This window comes from Sarcophilus harrisii, chromosome 4 (genome assembly GCF_902635505.1).
Source record: "Sarcophilus harrisii chromosome 4, mSarHar1.11, whole genome shotgun sequence".
Taxonomy (NCBI): Eukaryota; Metazoa; Chordata; class Mammalia; order Dasyuromorphia; family Dasyuridae; genus Sarcophilus; species Sarcophilus harrisii.
In genome coordinates, this window is record NC_045429.1 from 153,782,074 (window position 1) to 153,806,129 (window position 24,056).

The following is a 24,056-nucleotide window of genomic DNA, read 5'->3' on the forward strand; positions in this document are numbered from 1 at the left end:
AATTAGCATATATTAGATTACTTGCCATCCTAGCAAGGGGCGATTTGGAACACAAAGTTTTGCAAGGGTCAATATTGAAAACTTATCCATGCATATGTTTTGAAAATAAAAAGCTTTAAAAAGAAAAAAAAGGTAAAACACTGTTTTTACCTAGAAATATTTTAGAAGTTAGTTACAATTAGATAGTACTGCATTTTTATTTAATAAATCTATGCTATCCCATTAAAATTTCAGATTCACAGGTTGATAAAGCTGAAGTTTCTATTACAACATATCCATTCTAATTCACCCATTTTACTGATGAGAAAATTGAAATCCAGAAGACTGCCAAGTTTGAAAAGCAATTTGATAGAACAAAGACTTAAATATCAGTCTTCTGTTTTCAAGTTCAAGTTATTTGTTTGTTTGTTTGTTTTACCATACAGTATTTACTACAAAATGAGTTTATTCTTCCCCCCCCCAAAAAAAAAAGAGAAAATGAAGATTACCAATAAATATGAAAAAGTTATATATTGAGCACTCTGCCTGGAGTCATTAGAACCTGAGTTCATGTCAGACTCAGACACTGGCTAGCTGTGTGATCCTAGACAAATCACATACCTCTTTGCCTCAGTTTTCTCAAAATTAGGTGACTTGATGGCAAGTAATCCTATCTCTTCTAGAGAAGAAACCACTCCAGCATCTTTGCCAAAAACAAACAAACAAACAAACAACAACAACAACAACAAAACACAATGGGATTTTGTATAATTGAATATGACTGAAAATGACTGAAGAACAGCAGCAATAATTGAAAGAAATTAAAACAAATATTCATTATATGTGAGGATTTATAAAGTACTTTATAAACATTATCTATCATCCTTGTAATTACATTATACAGTAGGCATTGCAATTAAGAAAAGGTGAATCAAAGCCAGAGGTTAAAATACTTGTGCATGGTGACACAATGCATCAAAATTGGTAGAGGCGGGATTTGATCCTACATATCTTCTGACTCCAAGTAAAGACTTTTTTCCAGTTTATCATGATGCCCATATATTTTTAAATGGAATATGTAAGTAGGTGGTTCACTTCCTGCTGCTAACAGAGGCATACAATTTGAGGAAAACTTTCTTTTGGTTTCAGCCATTTACAATTTTTTATTCATACAACAATTCATTAAGAATCATTTAAGTATAATGGTCTAACTTTAGGGAGAAAATTCCATTCAAAGAGTAGGTGAAGTCTATTGGTTGCCAGGGAAAGGAGAATGATCTCAGGGGAATAAAAGAGCTCTGACAGGGATTACAGAAGTGAAAAGGGGAAATGTATCCTTTGATGATTCAATCAATACCTCATTACACTCAACCTCTGTTTCTGATGTCTCAAATTTAATAAAAAAAAAGCCATAGATTTAGCTTCATATTTAAGTAAGAAGTATCCAAGAATAATAATAAAAAATACAATCTATACATGGTTACCTTTAAGTAATTTGTTGTTGTTGTTTGTTCTTATATCTAGTCTGCCCAAGTTAGATTTTTTTTAAGTGTAATATACTTAAGTCTGGTATATTTACAATGCAAATGATTTCATTGCATTGATATTGAAATGTGTCACATTACCAACAATTTAGTGTAAATCAGGAAGTAGATATTAATCTAAGGTATTTATCCCAAATGCACAAATTATTTCAGAGATGCATACTAATTCATAGGAGAAATTGATTTATAATGTGTTTGTGGATCAGTAAAAAGAGAAAAAAAGTGATTTTAAGAAATGTATAAGAAAAATAACAAACGTTCCCTAAAATTATGAAAGAGAAATAAAAAAAATAAACATTATTGTTCTTCCCTTGACAAAAATGGAAAGAAACCATAATAAATGAATGTAACAACCAAAGCATAACCTTAACTATCAATGATCTAATCATTAAGCATTTAAGTGTCTATGATAGAACTGAAAGTATAAAAAGATAAAAATGAAAATGTCTTTCCAAAGCTGTCTTATTTTACTTGTGGGTAACTCTGATTGTTGATCATCATCATTTTAGTTGATGTCATCCTTACTCTCATCAGGGTCAAACATTTATTAAGTAGCCACTATATTTCAAGCTATATGTTAAGTACTAGGAATAAAAAAAAATGGCTTCTGCCCTAAGGATCTCATATTCTATTCAGATTGTTAGTAATCTCATGGGTAGTCATTGGGATCTTTGCTCTAAAAAGCTAATGATCTGACCATGTAGACAGATGACTTTTCTTTTGGTAACAAGGTTTTTCCTGTATCTGCTTCTACTTTCTTTTTCTGTTTTCTACTTTACTTTTTTGTTATAGTGTTTCATGGTTTATCTTGTGATTTGGTGATTACCACATTCATTGCCTTTTGATTGTCTTCTTAATGAGGAATTTAAATACATGGCTGTGAGATTTGTATATGGTTAATAAGATCTTGACTTCTTTCTTTTTTTTTTTTAAATCTCAAGCCATACTTACCAGTGTGTATTTTTAAAATCTTTATTGTGCTTTCATATTGAATTAACAGAGAGTTAACATTTAATTTAAAGCACCTATTGACTTCATAGAAATTCCTTACTTCTTTATTCAATGCAATTAATATTAGGACATGCGTTATAGTATTTTCATTGAGGTCTTTTTAAAAATCATAGATTATGAACAATTGGCTAGAAGATGATCAAATGGATCATGGAATAGTATTACTTGCATGGTTCAAAAAAACCTAGGAAGACTACTATGAATTTATACAAAGTGAAGAGAGCAGAACCAGGAGAATATTACACAAAGGAACAGCAAATTTTAATGAAAATTGATTGTACAGATTTAGCTTCTGTGGTCAATACAATGATCTAAAACAATTCCAATGGACCCATAAAGAAAAGTGCTATACAGAAAGAAATTTGATTAATTCTGAACACATATTGAAACTTTTTTCCCCACTCTTTATTTCTTTCTTTTTCTTCTTTTTGTTTAAGCAAGGCTAATGCATTTTTACATGACTATGTAACTGTATGTATAGTATAACTGATATCATAATGCTTACCTTCCAATGGGTGGGGGTAATAGAATTTGGAACTCATTCTTTTAAAAAGAATGTTTAAAATAAATGAAGAAAAAATAATTATATTTTAACTTTCTCCAAATCTCTAAGAAAAAAATACAATCACAACCATGCCTCCATAGGTCTTCAAGAAAAAACTTAAAAGCCATCCTTCCATTTAGTTGCAAGTTTGTTTCATTGTTTCATTTATATTGATGTCACAATTGATTCAATATCTTATCTATAATAGTATTCTCTTACTGGACACTTGGACAACAAGTTCATATTTAGACTATTAAGACTAATACATAGTCTTAAAGTTCAATGATTAGTAGCCCTTCTTCTTTTTCACCTTTCAGTCAATGAAGAAAGAAAAGGGGATGCATGTGCATTTCATAATTTGATTTGTATCACAGTTTTCCCTTATTAGATTATTCATTATACAATTGTTTATGTGCTGGTAATGTGCTCTCTGTACTTAGCTAGGAAAGTAGACAGGCAGGATTCAAGGCATTTCCAACATGGTAGAATATTTTAATATATCATAAAATCAATCAGATGACAGTCAACTTTTCCCCCCTCATAATTCCTTAGAATATAAAAGCCAGAACAAAACAATGACAAGAAACAACTTCAGTAGCAGTAACAAGAAGAGTAAATAAAGTTAATCTTTAATAAGTAATGGTAAATTACAGGAAAAGTTACTTTGCAGAAGGTAAAATTCCCCTGACATTGTCTAGAACCAAAGTACTTAAATTAAAAACTTCATTTTCCCTATTTCCTGATAACTGATGTTCCCTATTTCCCTATTTCCTGCCTAGCTCATATGTCAGCCAGAAGTACTCAGAGCAACCAACTTCACAAACCTGTCTTTAGGTTCCAGTTTTAAAGAGTCTTGTCTGATACCCTGTGACATGAATTCTGTCTAAATTCCACTACTCACTGCCAACAAAAATATATGTAAGAGGTGGGGAATGCATTGATTTTTTTTTTTCAAGTGGAAATTGTGGATAAAGAGTGAAGGTGAAGAAGGCAAAGCTAGAAAAGAGGAAAAGGATTTCTGTGCTCACAAAGGAAAAAAAAGGATTAGAGAAATAGCTGAAATTAGTCCTTCTAAAGCATCACCTGGAGAGATCCCACACCACTGAAATGTAATAGATTTAAGTGAACTAGGTTCAGGACGGAATTTGTGCTAGAGGGAAGACCAAAAAAGTGAGGAGGGAAATTAAGAGCAAGATACTGAGAAAACAAGAAAGAGATGAAAAAAGGCAAAAATAAAAGTAAATCAGGAGAGACAGGTTGGCTATAACCTAAGACCTCAAGCAGATAAAACAACAATAAGACACTATACCAAACTTTTTGTTAAGAAGGTAACCCAGTCTTCAGATGAAAAACTGAAAGTATGAAAATAAATCTTTAAAATACAAAAAATAAGACTATTCAACTGAACTAGCAATTTAAAAATGATACTATGGAAATAATATATTACTAGATCCCCAATAATCACAATGTTATGAAGACTTGATTTTTTTTTTTTTTTTTTTTTTTTGGCTAAAGCAGTTGAGATAAGTGACTTGCCCAGGATCACACAGCTAGGCAATGTTAAGTGTCTGAGGCCAAATTTGAACACATGTCCTCCTAACTTCAGGGTTGGTACTCTATCCATTGCACCATCTTACTGCTCCCAGGACTTGAAAATTATAAGATAAATAGATTGAGAGAAAAAATCCATAAGAAGGATTATCAAGCTAACTGGTACTTCTATGAAAAGTCTAAGGAAATGGATAATCCTTAAATTAATCTAATGACAAAAGAGAAGAAAATAAAATTATCAAAATAAAAAAAAATCTGACTTCATGACAAATTTTACAATTTAACTGTAACAAAAGTAATAGTGAGATGTGTAGGAATGGTTAAAAATAACGTAAATGGACAAGTATATGTCTATTATCTATTTGTATATCTGTCTGTCTAAAGCTATATATAAATGACTATACACACACACACAGGAAAGGTACAATAATGTAAATAGCCTACTATGTTCCAAAAAAATGTGCTAAGCATTCTATAAATGTTAAATTAGTTGTTTTTCACAAATGGGAAAGATGCTATTATTATCCCCATTTTAAAATTGAATAAATGGAGACAAATTGCACAACTAGGAAGTGACTAAGATCAAAACTGAACTCACATATTCTTAATTTCAGGAAGTAAGTCACTGTGGCGTCTGACTCCCCAGTTTCAAAAGACAGAAGATCTTGGCCTCCCTGTTCCCTGTGGCTGGTTGATTTGTTCTCTCTCTCTGTGTGTCTGTCTGTCTGTCTATCTCTGTGTACACAGACACATAAATATAATTTATATATATTGTCAGAAGGCATGGATGTGAGTTGAAAATGAAGGGATAATATGTATGAAAATAAAATTAAGGGCTGAGAGAGAACAGTAGTGGTAGAATGGGAAAAGGACAGTTGGAGGGGCATTAATTATGTGCCATAAAAGAGACAATAAAGATTTTCCAGTAAAGAGAAAGAAGGGAAGAAAAAATGAATGAACCTTGTTCTCATCAGAATTGACTCAAAGAGGAAATAATATACACATTCAATATAGGTGTCTTACCCTGCAGGAAAGTAGAAGAAGAAAGAAATATGGGAAGTAGGGATTGAGATGATAGAAGGCATATTAAGGTGTGGGATCATCAGTAACAAAACCTTTTCAGGATGTCAAGGCAAAAGGAGAAAGAATAGCATCAACAGGGAGAAAATATAGTTTCTCAAATGTATAGGCAACTGAGTCAAATTATTATTATTTTTTAAAAGATCCATTTTTCAATTGTCAAAAGATCAAAAGATATTCACTTTGCCCAAATGACTATAAAAGCATGCATATCTTTTCACCCAACTATAACACTACTAAGTATGAATCCCAAAAACAATTAAAAAAAAAAAGGAAAAAGGAAAGGGACATGGATGCGCAAAAATATTTATGACAGCTCTCTTCTCAGGGGAAAGAACTAGAAGTTGAGGGGTTGTCCCTCAACTGGGGAATGACTAAATGGGTATGTGATTATTATACAATTCTGTTCTATGGGAAATGATAAGCAGGATGCTTTCAAAAAAAACCTTGGAAAGTCGTACATGAATGCAAGCAAAGTGAAATGTCCAATGTACAAAGTATTAGCAGTATTATAAAATGATCATTTGTAAATGACTTCACTATTCTTTGCAATACAATGATCCACAACTATTTGATGGACATATGATGAAAAATGCTATGTATCTTATATCAAAATAAGGTGAAAATAGTACAATATTTAGGCATAAAGGTTGATACTACAAGCAAATTAGGAATGCAAGAGATAGTTTACCTCTCAGATATTTGTTTTGTTTTTTTCCATGTTTTTTAATACCTTTTTATTTAAAATATTTTACTAAAGTATAAATTAAATACAAAATAAGTATACATGACTGAACCATTATTTTTGCTGTACAAAAAAGAATCAGACTCTGAAATATTGTACAATTAGTCTGTGAAGGAAATCAAAAATGCAGCCAGGCAAAAATATAGGGATTGGGAATTCAGTCATCTCCCAGAGTTCTTTTGCTGGGTGTAGCTGGTTCAGGTCATTACTGCTCCATTGGAACTGATTTGGGTCATCTCATTGCTGAAGATGGCCAGGTCCATCAGAATTGATCATCATATAGTATTGTTGTTGAAGTATATCATGATCTTCTGGCCCTGTTCATTTCATTCATCACCAGTTCATGTAACTCTCTGGGCCTTTCTGAAATCATCCTGTTGGTCATTTCTTACCAAACAAAAATATTCCATAACATTCCTATTCCACAATTTATTCAGCCATTCTGCAATTGATGGGCATCTACTCAGTCTCCAGTTTCTGGCCACTACAAAGAGGGCTGCCACAAACATTCTTGCACATACAAGTCCCTTTCCCTTCTTTAAGATCTCTTTGGGATATAAGCCCAGTAATAACACTGCTGGATCAAAGGGTATGCACAGTTTGATAACTTTTTGAGCATAGTTCCAAATTGCTCTCCAGAATGGTTGGATGTATTCACAATTCCACCAACAATTTATCAGTGTCCCTGTTTTCCCATATCCCCTCCAACATTCCGCATTATCTTTCTCTGTCATTCTAGCCAGTCTGACAGGTATGTAGTGGTATCTCAGAGTTTTCGTAATTTACATTTCTCTGATTAATAATGATTTGGAGCATCTTTTCATATGGCTAGAAATAGTTTCAATTTCTTCATCTGAGAATTGTCTTCATATCCTTTGACCATTTATCAATTGGAGAATGGCGTGATTTCTTATGAATTAGAGTCAATTCTCTATATATTTTGGAAATGAGGCCTTTATTAGAATCTTTGGCTGTAAAAATGTTTTCCCAGTTTATTACTTCCCTTCTAATCTTGTCTGCATTACTTTTGTTTCTACAAAAACTTTTCAGTTTGATATAATCAATTTTTCTATTTTGTGATCAGCATCCACTTAATTTCCTGTTCCTTGCCACTACAAAAAAAGCATGTTACAAATAGTTTTGCACATGTGGGTCCTTTTTGCTTCTTTAAATTTCTCTTTGGGATACAAACTCAGTAGACAGACTGGTAGACCAAAAAGGTATACACAGATTTATAGGCCCTTTGAGCATAGTTCCAAATTGCTCTCCAGAATGGTAGGATCACTTCATAATTCCACCAACAATGTATTAGTGTCACTGTTTTCCAACATCCCCTCCAACAATAACAAAGACACAGTTCTTTATATGTTTTAGAAATGAGAACTTTATCAAAAAAATTGGCTTTAATAATTATTAAGTGCAAAATAAACAACTTTGATTACATTAAATAAATATTTTGGTACAAACAAAATAAAAAAAAGTCATGATTAGAAGGGAAGCAAAAAAAATTTAAATTTTAAAATTTAAAATTTTAATTTTTTAAATTTAATACTCAAAGGGTCTATCAAACTATGTATACCCTTTGGAGAATGCCTGAATAATTTGCATAATTGTTATATATATATAATATATATTATATATATATAATACATATATATATATATATATATATATATGAATAAATAAAATGGTTTTATTTATTTTTATTTTTTAGGGTTTTTAATTTTTATTTTATTTTCAAACATACGCATATTGTGTTCCAAATTTTCCCCTTCTTTCCCCTACCCTCTTCCCTAAATGACAAACAATCCAATATATGTTATGCATGTAAAATATGTTAAATCCAATATATGTGAAAATATTTATACAATTATCTTGCTGCACAAGAAAAATCATATCAAAAAGGAAAGAAAATGAATAAGAAAATAAAATGCAAACAAACAACCACAAAAAGAGTGAGAATGTTATGTTGTGCTCCACACTCAGTTTCCACAGTCCTCTCTCTAGGTGTAGATGGGTCTCTTTATATTACATTTGGGCTGTGTTCACTGCTGGAGGTGGTTGGATATCTGATCTAAGCTTCTGTCTTTTACAATCTTTTGCTAATTTCACAGTTCAGTGGGGGTCTATAATTTTTTTTTTTGTGCTTCTAAAGTGATAAGACAAGGGAGTAATATGTTCACTGACCTTCTTTCTCAGTGCTGTGCTACTTATAAATTAAGGCCTTTGTAGCTTCCTGATCACAATTAGTCCCCTCAACCCTAGATTTTTGACTGGGAATTCAGTAATGTTTTATAAATCTATTACATGGAACTCAATCTTGCTTCCATTGCTAATAAAGTTGGACCCTGAAAATATTTTCTGACAAAATATGCATTTTGCCACTATTGTCATGGCCATGACATTCATCATACCAGTCTCTACCTCAATGTACCCAGTCCAATTTTTTTTTCCCCTATTCTCTAAGCCGTTCTGGTCTGGAAAAAAAAAAAAAAAAAGAAAAAATAAGGATTACTGTGACTTTTTTGTTGTATATTTCGTTGAGAATTCAGTTTGGGAGGGGGCGGAGCCAAGATGGCGGAGAAGACACACGCGACTTTCTAAGCTCTTCTCTTACCTCTTTATCAATATTATATCGAGCCTCAAAAATAGTCTTGACTGCTACAATTCGAAGATAAGAAGTAGAACAACTCACCGGCCAAGAAAATCTGCAGTCTGCCAAAAAAGGTTAGTACGGGGCCAGGGAGATCGGCTCAGACTGGGAGAAATTAGGTTCCAAGAGAGGTTTCAAACCGAGTGAAGCACAGATCTCAGCAACCCAGCCCCAACCCACAATGCAGGCTTTCCTTGGGCAGTTGTGATCCTGCACAGCAGGAGGCGAGCCTGGGTTAGCCTCCAATCTGCACAGTGGGGAGCTCGCTTGGGGCCATAGAGCTTTCAGGGCCGTGCATCAGAGACACACTGGCGAGTTTGGCTGTCTCGTTCTCCAGTCAGCTGCTAATACTCACAGTCCCACAAGAGGCTCTGGCCTGGGGCGGTGACACTTTCAGCACTTTGTCTCTAGCCGAGGGCAATCGATAATCCCACTCAGCCCTACTAAGCAGTTTAAGCTCGGCCAGTGCTGAATCCACTTCCTGTTGGGAAGAAACTCTTGCCCAGACACTCCCATACCTCCCGGCAAATCTGTTTACATCTTTCCCTGCTCTGCAGAGCCTTACCTAGGAGACCTACCCTAAAGGCTTTAAAACATGAATAAAAAGATGAAAAGAACAATCTACAGCTTCTATGCAGAAAAAGGCAGGTCAACAAACCTGAAGAGACCTCAAACAGCAAAAAATGCATCAGACAGTCCTCCTTAAATAATGCTCTCATAGAAGAGACCATTAAAAGTCTCAAAAAGAGTTAGAAGATAAATGGGAAAGGAAAGAAGCCTTACAAAGAAGCAACAACTTCCTGAAATACAATTGGAAAAAATAAAAAATTCACTAGAAGTAGATTTGTAATTGGAAAAGACAAAAGAACTCTAAGAAAGTAGGATCGTAATTGGAAAAAGACAAAAAACACCAAGAAAGTAGGATCTGTGGTTGGAAAAAAAAATAATTCACTAAAAAAAAATTAGTGAAATGGAAAAAATTTCCACCACCAAAACAATACATTCAAAAAACTCAATTGACATATAAGAAAAAGTAAAAAGCTATGGAAGAAAATAATTCTTTAAAAATTAGAACTGAACAAATTGAAACTAATAATTCATTGAAGACAGCAAAATCAGTCAACAAAAAAAAAACTGACAAACTGAAAAACCACAATTTTCTACTTACAAAAACGACGAACTTGGAAAATAATCTGGAGAGATAATCTGAGGATTATTGACTTTCTGAAACTATGATGAAAAAAGAGCCTAGATACTATTTTACAAGAAATCATCAAAGAACGCCAAATGTAATAAATCAAAGGTAAAAAGGCATTGAAAAATTATCGAACACCTTCGAAAAACCCTAAAATAAAAAACCCCAAGGAATATTGTGGCAAAATTTAAACTATCAATTAAGGAAAAAAATTTAGGAAAAAAAACATTTAAATACCAGTCCACAAAAAGATCACCCAAGATCCTTGCCTCTATATTAAAGGAAAAAGGCCGAATATGATATTCCGAAAACTGAACGAGATACGCCAAAAATAAACACCCAACTAAGCTAGACATTTCTTCCAAGGGAAGAAGATGGACATTTAATAAAACAAATAACCATTTTGTCTGAAGAAAAAACCAGAACTAAACAAAAAATTGATCTCCAAGAATAGAACTCAAGAGATGCAGAAAAGTAAAAAACTCGAAATTTATTTCTATGATATACAAAAGAATACATTATAATTTGATTGTACTGATATAACATAAAAAGGAATAGATATGAAAAGAATGATGGCAGAACAAGGTAAGGAGGATAAAGAAACCACATCCCACAAAGCTAAGGAAACTATCATATCTGAAATTTAGAGGAAGAAACATTTGTAATCTTACTCTCATCAGAGTTAGCTCAAAAGAAAAAATAATTGAACATTTGTTTTAGAAAAATTCTTCTCACCCTCATTAAAAACGGGGAAGAAGGAAAAGAAAAAGTAATAAGGGAAGGAAGGGGAAAGACTCAAAGCAGGGAGGGAGGGATTATAAAGAGGATAAATATCGATACAAGAGAATAATAAGTTTAAAGGAAAGGGTTGGGAAGGCAAAAAATAAGCACAATCTTTATTAGGATGGCAGGAAATAATTTAGTAATTCTAACCGTAAATGTAATTTAGAACTCCCCATAAAGAGGAATAGCAGACTGGATCAAAGTCAGAACTCTACAATTATTTACAAAACACATTTAAAGCAGGGGATACATATAAAGTAAAGTAAAGGCAGCAAAATCTATTACTTCAGGTGAAGTTAAAAAGCAGGTAGCCATCCTTATCTCAGATAAAGAAAAAGTAAAATTGATCTAATTAAAGAGATAAGGAAGTAACTACATCCTTAAAGGTAGATAAAAACAAGAATACAATAAACATATTATGCACCAAGTGGTATCACTCAACTTCCCTAAGGAGAAGTTAAGAGGTTGCAAAGAAATAGACAACAAAATTTTAATAGTAGGAGATCTCAACCTTGCACTCTCAGAATTAGAACAAATCAAACCACAAAACAAATAAGAAAATAAAAGTAAATAGAATATTAGAAAAATATATTTGGATCTTTGAAAAATTGAATGGAATAGAAGAATACTTTCTTCCTCAGCAGTTCATGGAACCTTTCAAAAAAACATAATTAGGACATAAAGACCTCAAATTAAATAAAGAAAGCAGAAATAATAAATGCTTTCTTTTCAGATCATGAAAAAACTTCATTCAACAAAAGTTAAGAAATAGACCAAAAAATATTAAACTAAACAATCCATCTTGAAAAATGATTGGTGAAGCAGCAAATTATGATACAATTAATAATTTCACTCAAGATAATACAATGATGAGACATCATACAAATTTGGGATGACCAAGCTAAAAGAAATTTATATCATAGACTACTGAATAAAAAGAAAGAAAAATTAATGAATTGGGCTTGCAACTAAAAAAAACTAAAAAGACCAAATTAAAACCCCCAATCAAATACTAATTGGAAATTCTAAATTAAAAGAAAATTAAAAATATTGAAAGTAAAAAACTATTGAACTAATTAACAAAACTAAGAGTTGTTCTATGAAAAGCCAATAAAATAGATAAGCCTTTTGTAAATCTGATTAGAAAAAGGAGGGAGGAAAATGAAATTAGTAGTCTTAAAAATGAAAGGAGAACTTTCCACCAATGAAGAGGAAATTAGAAATAATAAAGGAATTATTTTGCTCAACTTTATCCAATAAATTTGATAACCTAAAATGAAATGGATGACTACCTCCAAAAACAGACTTCCCAGACTAACAGAGGAAGAAGTAAATTGCTTGAATAGTCCCATTTCGAAGAAATAGAACAGGCAATTAAACATCCCTAAGAAAAAAATACCAGGACCAGATGGATTTACATGTGAATTTTACCAAACATTTAAAGAACAATTGGCAATGCTATATAAATTATTTGATAAAATAGGAAATGAAGAGTCCTACCAAATTCCTTCTATGACACAGACATGGTACTGATACCTAAACAGGTAGGCTGAAAACAGAAAGAAAATTATAGACCAATCTCCCTAATGAATATTGATGCTAAAATCTTAAATAAGATATTAGCAAAAAGACTACAGAAAATCATCTCCAAGATAATACAGTATGATCAAGTAGGATTTATTACAGGAATGCAGGGCTGGTTCAATATTAGGAAAACTATCAATATAATTGGCCATGATAATAACCAAATTAACAAAAACCATATGATCATCTCAATAGATGCAGAAAAAGCATTTGATAAAATCCAACATCCATTCCTATTAAAAAACACTTAGGAGTATAGGAATAAATGGACTTTTCCTAAAATAATCAGCATCTATTTAAAACCATCAGTAAGCATCATATTGGCGGAAGAAACTGCAACCATTCCCAATAAGATCTGGTGAAACAAGGTTGCCCTACCACCGTTACTATTTAATATTGTATTAAACTACTGCAATAAAGAGCTGAGAAAGAGTTAAAAATAGAATAGGCAATGAGGAAGCCAAATTATCACTCTTTGCAGTGACATGATGTATACTTAGAAATTCCAGAATTCTGCTAAAAGTTATTAGAAATAATCCACAACTTTACAAAGTTGCTGGTTATAAAATAAACCCACATAAGTCATCAGCATTCTTATATTCACTAAAAAATCCAACAGTCAAGTTACAAAGAAATTCCATTTAAAGTAACTACTGATAATATAAAATATTTGGGAATCTATCTGCCAAGGGAAAATCAAACTTTATGAGAAATACAGACCACTTTTCACACAAATTAAGTCTGATCTAACCAATTGGAAAAATATTAAATGCTCTTGGATAAGGAAACAAATATAATAAAGATGACAATATTACCTAAACTAATCTATTTATTTAGCGCTATACAATCAGACTCCCAAAAAACTATTTTAATGACCTAGAAAAATAACAACAAAGTTCATGGAAAAACAAAAGGTCAAGAATATCAAGGAATTAATGAAAAAAATCAAATGATGGTGGCTAGCTGTACCAGATCTAAAATTATATTATAGAGCAGCAGTTACCAAAACTATTTGTATAAAGGAATAAATTAGTTGATCAGTAGAATAGATTAGGTTCAGGATAAAACAGTCAACAAATATAGCAACCTAGTCTTTGACAAACCAAAGATCCCAGCTTTGGGATAAGAACTTACTGTTTGATAAAATGCTGAGGAAAATTGAAACTAATATGGCAGAAACTAGGCATTGATCCATACTTAACGGTACACCAAGATAAGGTCAAAATGGGTTCATGACCTAGGCATAAAGAATGAAATTATTAATAAATTAGAGGAACACAGGATAGTTTACCTCTCAGACCTGGAAGGAAGGTCTTTATGACCAAAGCAGTACTAGAGATCATTACTGATCACAAATAGAAAATTTCATTATACCAAACTGAAAAGTTTTTGTACAAACAAAACTAATCAGACAAGATTAGAAGGGAAGCAATAAACTGGGAAATATTTTTACAGTCAAAGGTTCTGATAAAGGCCTCATTTCCAAAATATTAGAAATTAACTCTAATTTATAAAAATCAAGCCATTCTCCAATTGAAAAATGGTCAAAAGGATATGAACAGACAATTCTCAGATGAAGAAATTGAAACTATTTCTAGTCATATGAAAAGATGCTCCAAGTCATTATTAATCAGAGAAATGCAAATTAAGACAACTCTAAGATACCACTACACACCTGTCAGATTGGCTAAGATGACAGGAAAAAATAATGATGATTGTTGGAGGGATTGGAAAACTGGGCACTGATTTCATTGTTGGTGGAGTTGTGAACGAATCCAACCATTTTGAAGTAGTTTGAACTATGCTCAAAAGTTGAAAACTGTGCATACCCTTTAATCCACAGTGTTTACTGGGATTATATCCCAAAGAGATTATAAAGAAGGAAAGGACCTGTATGTGCACAAATGTTTGTGGCAGCCCTTTTTAAGTGGCTGAAACTGGAAACTGATGGATGTCCATCAGTTGGAGAATGGCTGAATAAATTGTGGTATATGAAATTATGGAATATTACTGTTCTGCTAAGAAATGACCAACAGGATGATTTCAGAAAGGCCTGGAAGACTTACAGAACTCATGCTGAGTAAATAGGCAGTACCAGGGAGATCTTATAACTTCAACAACAATACTAGATGATGACCAGTTCTGATGGATCAGGCCATCCCAAAGGAGATCAACCAAATCATTTCTAATGGAGCAGTAATGAACTGAACTACTATACCCAGAAAAAGAACTCTGGGAGATGACTAAAACCATTACATTAAATTCCCAATCCCTATATTTATGCACACCTGCATTTTTTTCCTTCACAAGCTAATTGTACAATAATTCAGAGTCTGATTCTTTTTGTACAGCAAAATAATGTTTTGGTCATGTATACTTATTGTGTATCTAAGTTATATTTTAATATATTTAACATCTACTGGTCATCCTGCCATCTAGGGGAGGGGGTGGGGGGGTAAGAGGTGAAAAATTGGAACAAGAGGTTTGGCAATTGTTAATGCTGTAAAGTTACCCATGTATATATCCTGTAAATAAAAGGCTATTAAATAAAAAAAAAAAATAAAAAAAAAAAAAAGAGAATTCAGTTTGGTGTGTATTTTAAGTTATTATAGAAGTAGTGTCTTGGGAAAACTCAGCAAAAAATTATGGTTTCACTCCACAATGTTGTCTCTTCTTTCGTCCCCTTCTTTTCTAATACCTGTATATCAGTGATCAAAATATTGTAAATATTTTATAGCACTTACTTTTTCTTTCTGATGGACATCATATTTCTTTTTTTTTTCTTTTCTTTTCTTTTCTTTTATTTATTAAATAACTTTTTATTGACAGAACCTATGCCAGGGCAATTTTTTACAGCATTATCCCTTGCACTCACTTCTGTTCCAATTTTTCCCCTCCCTCCCTCCGCCCTCTCCCCAAACATGGCAAGCAGTCCTATACATGTTAAATAGATTACAGTAGATCTTGGATACAAATATTGTGCAGAACCGAACAATTTTCTTGTTCTCAGGGAGAATTGATTTAGAAGTATAAATAACCTGGGAAGAAGAACAAAATGCAAGCAATTTACATTCATTTCCTAGTGTTCTTTCTTTGGTTAGCTACTTCTGTCCATCCCAGTCAATTGAAACAAAGTTAGAATCTTGTCTTTGTTGAAAAATCCACTTCCATCAGAATACATCCTCATACAGTATTCTGTTGAGGTACATAATTTTTGTTCTGCTCATTTCGTCAACATCAATTCATTAAGTCTCGCCAATCTCTTTGTATTCGTCCTGCTAGGCATTTCTTACAGAACAATAATATTCCATAAAATTCATTATACCATAATTTACTCAACCATTCTCCAATTAGGCATCCATTCATTTTAACTGCCACTACAAAAACAAGGCTCCACAATATTTTGCACATACAGTCCCTTCCTTTTATGTCACTTTGTTATAAGCAGTAGAACACTCTGGAATCAAAAGTATCACAATTTCTAACACAGCATATTCAAACTCTTCCAAATGCTGATGTATTCACAATTCCACCACAATTTATCATGTCTTTTTCCCACCTCCAATATTCTGCATTATCTTTCCCTGTCATTCTACCAATCGACAAGTAATGCTTCTCAGAAATTCTTAATTTGCATTACTCGATCAATAGTGATTTGGAAACACTCTTTCATATGAGTAGTAATAGTTTTAATTTCATCATCTGAAATTGTCTGTTCATATTCTTTGACCATTTATCAATTGGAATACGATTTCTTATAAATTAAGTCAATTCTCTTATATTTTGGAAATGAGTCCTTTATCAGAAACCTTAAAATGTTTCCCAGTTTATTTTTCCTTCTAATCTTCCTGCTAGTTTTTTTGTACAAAAAACTTTTCATTGATAAGTCAAAATTTTCAATTTTGTAGTCAATAGTGGTCTCTAGTTCTTCTTTGTCATAATTCCTTCCTCCTCCACAGGTCTGAGAGGTAAACTATCTGCTCTTCCAATTTATTTATTATCTCATTCTTTGTGCCTAGATCATGAACCCATTTTGACCTTATCTTGGTGTATGGTGTTATTGTGGGTCAATCCTAGTTTCTGCCATACTAATTTCCAATTTTCCCAGCAATTTTGTCAACAATCTTCTTATCCAAAACTGGGGTCTTTGGTTTGTCAAACACTAATAATTAAGGTTATTGGGTGTTTTATCCTTTTTGAACCTAACCTATTCCATTGATCAACTAGTCTATTTCTTAGCCAATACCAGATAGTTTTGTAACACCTGCCTTATAATATAATCTTAGATCTGGTACAGCTAGGCCACCTTCATTTGATTTTTTCATTTATTCCTTGAAATTCTTGACCTTTGTTTTCCATATGAACTTTTTTGTTATTTTTCTAGTATCAAAATGTTTTTGGGAAGTCCTGATTGGTATAGGCTAAATAAATATATTGTTTGGTAGTATTGTCATTTTTATTATATTTGCTCGCCCCAATCCAAGAGCATTTATTTTCATTAGTTAGATCAGACTTAATTGTGTGGAAAGTGTTTTGAGTTTTTCTCAAAGTTTCTGATTTCCTGGCAGATGATTCTAAATATTTTATACTATCAGTAGTTACTAAATGGAATTTCTCTTTGTAACTCTGACTTTGGATTTTGTGATATTAAGAATGCTGATGACTTACTGGGTTTTTTTATAACCACATTTTAAAATTTTGGATTATTTCATAACTTTTTAGTAGAATCTCTGGGGTTCTCTAAGTATACCATCATATCATCGCAAAGGTGATAATTTGGTTTCCTCATTGCCTATTCTATTCCTTTAATATCTTTCTCAGCTCTTATTGCCATAGCTAGAATTTCTAATACAATATTAAATGTAAAGGTGATAGTGGGCAACCTTGTTTCCTCCTGATCTTTGGGAATGGTTGCGTTGTCCCCATTTCATATGATGTTACTGCTGGTTTAAAGATGCTGCTGATTATTTTAGGAAAAGTCCATTTATTCCTATACTCTCAAGTGTTTTTAATAGGAATGGATGTTGGATTTTATCAAATGCTTTTCTGCATCTATTGGATGATCCTATGGTTTTGTTAAGTTTGGAAATATGGCCAATTCGCTGATGGTTTTCTCATATTGAACCAGCCCTGCATTCTGGTATAAAATCCACTTGATCATGGTGGATTATCCTGGAGATGATTTTCTGTAGTCTTTTGCTAATATCTTATTTAAGATTTTAGCATCAATATTCTAGGAGATTGGTCTATAGTTTTCTTTCTCTTTTCAACCTCCTGGTTTAGGTTCAGGACCATGTTTCTTAGAAGGAATTTGGTAGGATCCTTCATTCCATTTTATCAAATAATTTATAACATTGGGACCAATTGTTCTTTAAATGTTTGGTAGAATTCACATGTAAACCATCTGGTCACGGATTTTCTTGGGGAGTTGTTTAATTGCCTGTTCATTTCTTTTCTGAAATGGGACTTTCAACAATTTATTCCTCTGTTAGTCTGGGAAGTCTATATTTTTGGAGGTAGTCATCCATTTCTTGTTATCAAATTTTTGGCATACAGTTAACAAGATAACTCATTATTTCTCAATTTCCCTTCATTGGTAAAGTTCTCCTTTCATTTTGAGACTACTAATTTCATTTTCCTCCCTCCTTTGTCTAATCAGATTTACCAAGGTTTATCAATTTTATTTGTTTTTCATAAAACCAACTCTTAGTTTTATTTATTAGTTCAATAGTTTTTTTTAGTTTCAATATTATTAATTTATACTTTTAATTTTAGAATTTCAAGTATAGTAATTGATTGGGGGTTTTTAATTTGGTCTTTTTCTAGCTTTTTAAGTTGCAAGCCCAATTCATTGACCTTCTTTTCTCTATTTTGTTCAAGTACCTCTGAGGATATAAAAGGTTCCCTTATTACTGCTTTGGCTGCATCCCACAAATTTTAGTATGATGTCTCACCTTTTCATTATCTTGAGTGAAGTTATTAATTGGTCTATAATTTGCTGTTTCACCCAATCATTCTTTAAGATGGATTATTTAGTTTCCAATTACTTCTCGATTTATTTTACACCTCTTTTTGTTGAATGTAGTTTTTTTGCATTTTGATCTGAAAGAAAACATTTACTATTTCTGCCTTCCTGCATTTTAATTTTAGGTCTTTATGTCCTAATATGGTCAATTTTGTGTAGATTCCATGAGCTGCTAAGAAGAAAGTATATCCTTTCTATCACCATTCAGTTTTCTCAGGATCTATCATACCTAGTCTTTCTAATATTCTATTTTCTTTAATTTCTTTCTTATTTGTTTTGTGATTTGATTTATCTAAATCTGAGGTGCAAGATTGAGGTCTCCACTATTATAGTTTTACTGTCTTTTCTTCTCATAACCTCTTACTTCTCCTTTAAGATTTAGATGATATACCACTTGGTGCATATATGTTTAATACTGATATTGCTTCATTGTCCATAGTACCTTTTGAATATGGTTTCCTTCCTTATCTCTTTAAGTAGATCCAATTTTGCTTTTCTTGATCTGAGATAGGATGGCTAATCCTTTTTGACTTCACCTGAAGCATAATAGATTCTCTCCAGCCTTTTACCTTTACTCTGTATGTATCTCCCTGTTTTAAATGTGTTTCTTGTAAACAACATATTGTAGGGTTCTGACTTTTGATCCAATCTGTCCGCTCCTCTTTATGGGAGTTCATCCCATTCACATTTATGGTTAAGATCACTAATTCTGTTTTCCTGCCATCCTAATCCCCCAGATTATGTTTTCTTTTCTTGCCCTCCTTCCCACTTCCTTAGTATTAAACTTATTGGTTCCACTTGTGTCACCAGCCTCCTCTTTAGTATCCCTCCTTCTCCCTTTGAATCCTTCCCTTTCTTGTACTCTTCCTTATTACTTTTTCCTTTCTCTTTTCCTCTCCCACTTTTTAATGAGGTGAGAAGATTCTCTATAAAACAAATGTTCAATTATTTCCTTTTTGAGCCAACTCTGGTGGGTAAGATTTGCCTGTTCCTCCCCCTCTCTAAGTTCCCTCCAGATATGATAGATTTCCTTTGCCTCATCAATGCAGAAGTTTCCCTCTTTTATCTCCCTTTCACCTTTTCTGGCCTATCCTTTCCATTTCTACTTCCCTTTTTTATGCTATATCAGTAAAATCAAATTATACATTGATTTTATATATATCCACAACAGAAATACAGTTCTCAAGGTTCAATTTTCTACTTGTCTCAGGTCCTGTTTTTGGAGATCAAATTTTTTGTTTAAGTCTGGTTTTTCTTTAAAAACAGATGGTCTCCGTTTCATTAAATGTCCCATCTTCTTCAATGGAAAAAATGCTCAGCTTAGCTGGGTAGTTTATTCTTGGCTGCATTCCAAGTTCTTTTTGCCTTTCGGAATATCAAATTCCAGGCCCTTGATTCTTTAATGTTGAGGCAGCCAGATCTTGTGTGACCCTTATTTGGCACCTTGGTATTTCAACTGTTTTTCCTGGATGCTTGTAGAATTTTTTCTTTAATCTGGAAATTCTGAAGTTTGGCAATATTCCTTGGAGTCTTTATTTTGGGTCTTTTTCAGAAGGTGTTGATGGATTCTTTCCATCTATTTTACCTTCCGGTTCTAATTACTTCTGGGCAGTTCTCTTTAATAATTTCCTGTAAAATAGTATCTAGGCTCTTTTTCATCATATTTTTGGGTGTCCGATGATCCTTAGGTTTTCTCTCCTTGATCTATTTTCCAGGTCCGTTGTTTTCAAGTAAATATTTGACATTTTTCCAATCTTTCATTTTTTTGGTTTTGATTGACTGATCTTCCTGTCTCAATGGTCAGTCATTTCTATTTATTCAGTTCTGATTTTTAGCGTGTTATTTTCTTCATTAGCTTTTTACTTCTTTTGTATATGTCTGATTGAGTTTTAAATCGTCATTTTGCTCTATGATTTTTCCATTTTACTAATTTTTTTAGTGAGTTATTTTCTTCTCCAATTCCAAATTCTGTTTCCCTATTCTTGGGGTTTTACCTTTTCCAGTTCACATTTCAGGTTTGTTTTCTTTTTCCACTTTGTCAAATTTTTCTTTTATGAGTTATATATCTTTTCTGTACTCTCTTGAAGGCTTCTCTTCCTTTCCTTTTCTTCTAGTTCTCTTTTTAAGGCTTTTAATAGTCTCTTCTAGGACAGCCTTTTGTATTAGGAAACAATTGTCCTGGGATTCTACTATTAGTCTCTTCAGGGTTGAAAGCTGTTTCTTTCTGAGTAGAAACTATCAATTGTCCTTTTGTTTTCTTACTCATTTTTTAAAGCCTGTAGGATCTGCCTTTTTGCCAGGGGTTCAACTTCCTCTGCAGGCAGTGAGCAATGTATGGACAGGTAGCTGACCTGCTGGCGGCTGCAAACCAGCAAGGTACTGGGTGCTCTGGGAAAGGTTCCCCACCTGGAAGTAACTCAGGCCATCAGGGCAGAGCTGGGAAAGTGCCCTGCAAAGAACCCCTGCTGTGTGAGATAATGACTGCCCTGGGGCTAGACATTGAGCAGTGAGAGTTTCACTAGCCCAAGCCAAATCCCGTCCTGGGGCTGTGGGTTTTAGCAGTTGAGCAGTGAATGGATTTTCAGGGACTGGAAGTGTCTCTGCTCCTGGGAAGCACGTCCTGTTGGGTAATTCTATTGCCCCAGGCCGAGGCCCCCACTGTGCTGATTAGAGGCTGCCTGGCTGCCCCTGCCCTGTGGGTTTGTAATCCCTGCAAAAGCCCCTGAACGGATGAGCTGCAGGGCTGTGTTTCAGTCTCCTGAGTCCTTCGAGGTTTGAGTATTACAGCCAGTATTAGGTTCTGGCGTTTTTTAAGAAGTACCCTCTGTTCCAGGCTTAATTTCTCTGCCTGTTTACTCGGTAATCAAGGGGCAGTTTACCCTAGCAGGTGGTCTATAACTTCTCTAGCCACATAGATCACCCCCGCCCCTGGTCTGCTCAGGACGCTAGCCTCTCCCTGCCTGAGCTGGTCTGTTTCTGGCCCCTCAGGACAAACCTTTCCTGGCGATCTTCCAGATTGACTTCAGCAGGTAAGTTGTATGCTTCTGTTCTTCAAGAATTTAAGAAGTGAAGAGCTATTTCTGAGGCTGGATAATAGTTGGTTATGAGGGGAATGAGGGGAGCTTAGAAAGTCGCGTGTGCCTTCTCCGACATCTTGGCTCCGCCTCCCATCATATTTCTTAAGAATGTCTTTTATATGCATTCTAGAAGAATCTTTCAAATCCCCATGGAACCTTTGACATGAGTTGTAGTCTCAAGTTTTGACAAATTTTGGAAGAGTCTCTCATATCTTGGATACATGTTCTAGGAAGACAACATATTTTCTGATTATGGTTATGAGATTAACAATAAAAACCTTAGAACACCGCAGGATATGAGGTTACTGTTTGCCATCATAACTCCTTTTCCTATGACCCCTTCTTAACATACTGTTTCCTTGTGACTTTTATGAATTTTGTTCCTTAGAGAAAAATAAGTTTCATCATCTGTGAAATGTTCAAGTTAAGTTGGTAGCAAAAGTCCTAAATTCATTACATAGTTTAAATGATTTAGTAGAAAAAATTGGAAGAGATCTATTCATTTAACATTACTTTTATAGTAAAAACTGCAACTGTAGTTTAAAACTAGTATACAAATATTGTAATATAAAAATTTGCAACTGAAGCCTTCAAAGATAAAGTGGCCTTCCAAAAGACACATAGATAGAAATAATATAGCTAGTACTCTCATTTCTTAGATTGACAATTCAGTGCTATTGCAAATACACCAAACAGCTTCAAATTTTTAACAATCTTACAGAAATGGACTTATAATCTTATATGAAAACAAAATTTTCATAATAATGTTTTTGAAAAAAATGATTTTAAAAATGACTCATTCCTCTATGCATGGATTTAGAAAGAAAAAGAAAAGTGGTGGAAAAATATTTGCTAAAATATCAATGGTAACTCTTAATTTTTAATATATTAAAACTGAATATGATGAACATATTAGATACTGGTGTTTCCTCCAGTGTTGCTCCACTGGTTTTCAGAACTGTTTTAAAAGATTTATTTTCATACAACTGGAAATAGTGGCCCCATGTAGAAAAAGGTGATTACCTCCATCTGTTGTATGCCACAATGACTCACTGATGGAAACTGGAAAGATTTAATTTAGATTCTTGAAAGAATGGGTATCTAGCTAAGTAAATTCACTTTTGAAAGTGCAAAGGCAGCATTTTGTTTCTGATCTGATGCACAAGTCCCTTCCCTGATTCCTCATTTATTGGATGTTACAGAAGTTACAGGACATGAATCTTCATCTTTCAACACACAGCCAGTCCCTGCCCCAATGGAGCTTACATTCTAGAAGGGGAAAGGTAACAGAGAAGGGCAAAGGACAAAGAACAGGAGATTTTTTTAAAATCTCAGGCCCCCAGCCCTGATTGCAAAAGTCATTCTATGCTCCCAAGGAGCTGACATTCTTTGGGGGAAAGATCACCTCCACTCTTGATTATTCCTTGATGTCTTTGTGGGTTTCAATTTTCTAATTTAAGTTGTATTTCCCCAATTTTATTTTAATAACTTTGGAAACAAAATAAATGCCCATCCATTTCTCACACATCCATGTCTCTTCTCCCCCCACTCCCAAAAAAAAAGAAAATGAAAAAAAAAATCTTCTTAGGTTTTAAGGTTTTTATTATCTACTAATGCTTCTGGATAAAAGATAATCTATTCAGAAAAAAAAAGGTTAAAACAGGAGAAATATCTACCTCTGGAGTTAAATTTTAATGTTTCTTTCTTATCTTATTTTTTTTTTTGATCAAGGGTATGCATATGAAAAAGAATGAAAAAGTAATACATAATATTCAGATAAAGTGAATTCTTTTGCTTAGATTTACAAAAGGCTAGCAAAAGGTGGAATAAGGATGTTATTAAGTACAAAAAGTAGGGATAATAGGGGATAATCTAGGTTTTCATTACATATTTGTGAGTATGACTCTGGATAACAATGGAATGCTTATATTTTTTTGATTATTTATCAAAAATCTTTGATATTGATTAAAATATTTTCATGAGAATTAAAGTTATTTTAGTTCATTACTGATTAAATAATGTCACTAAATAGCTTTTGATAGCTCTAACAATTACACTAATGTGTGTCATATTAATGTTTGAACAGGAGACCAAAGTCAACACATTCAAATATCTCAGGGATTATCATTAATGACTGTAAGTTCAAATGTGTAATATTGAGATTTACTCCCCAGTACTTCTAACAGCACTCGTGCATTTTCAGGTAATTAATTTAAGAACATAACATTTCACTTTCCCCCTTGGTAAATTTAAGACAATGATAGTTTCTCATTCAAGAGGATTTT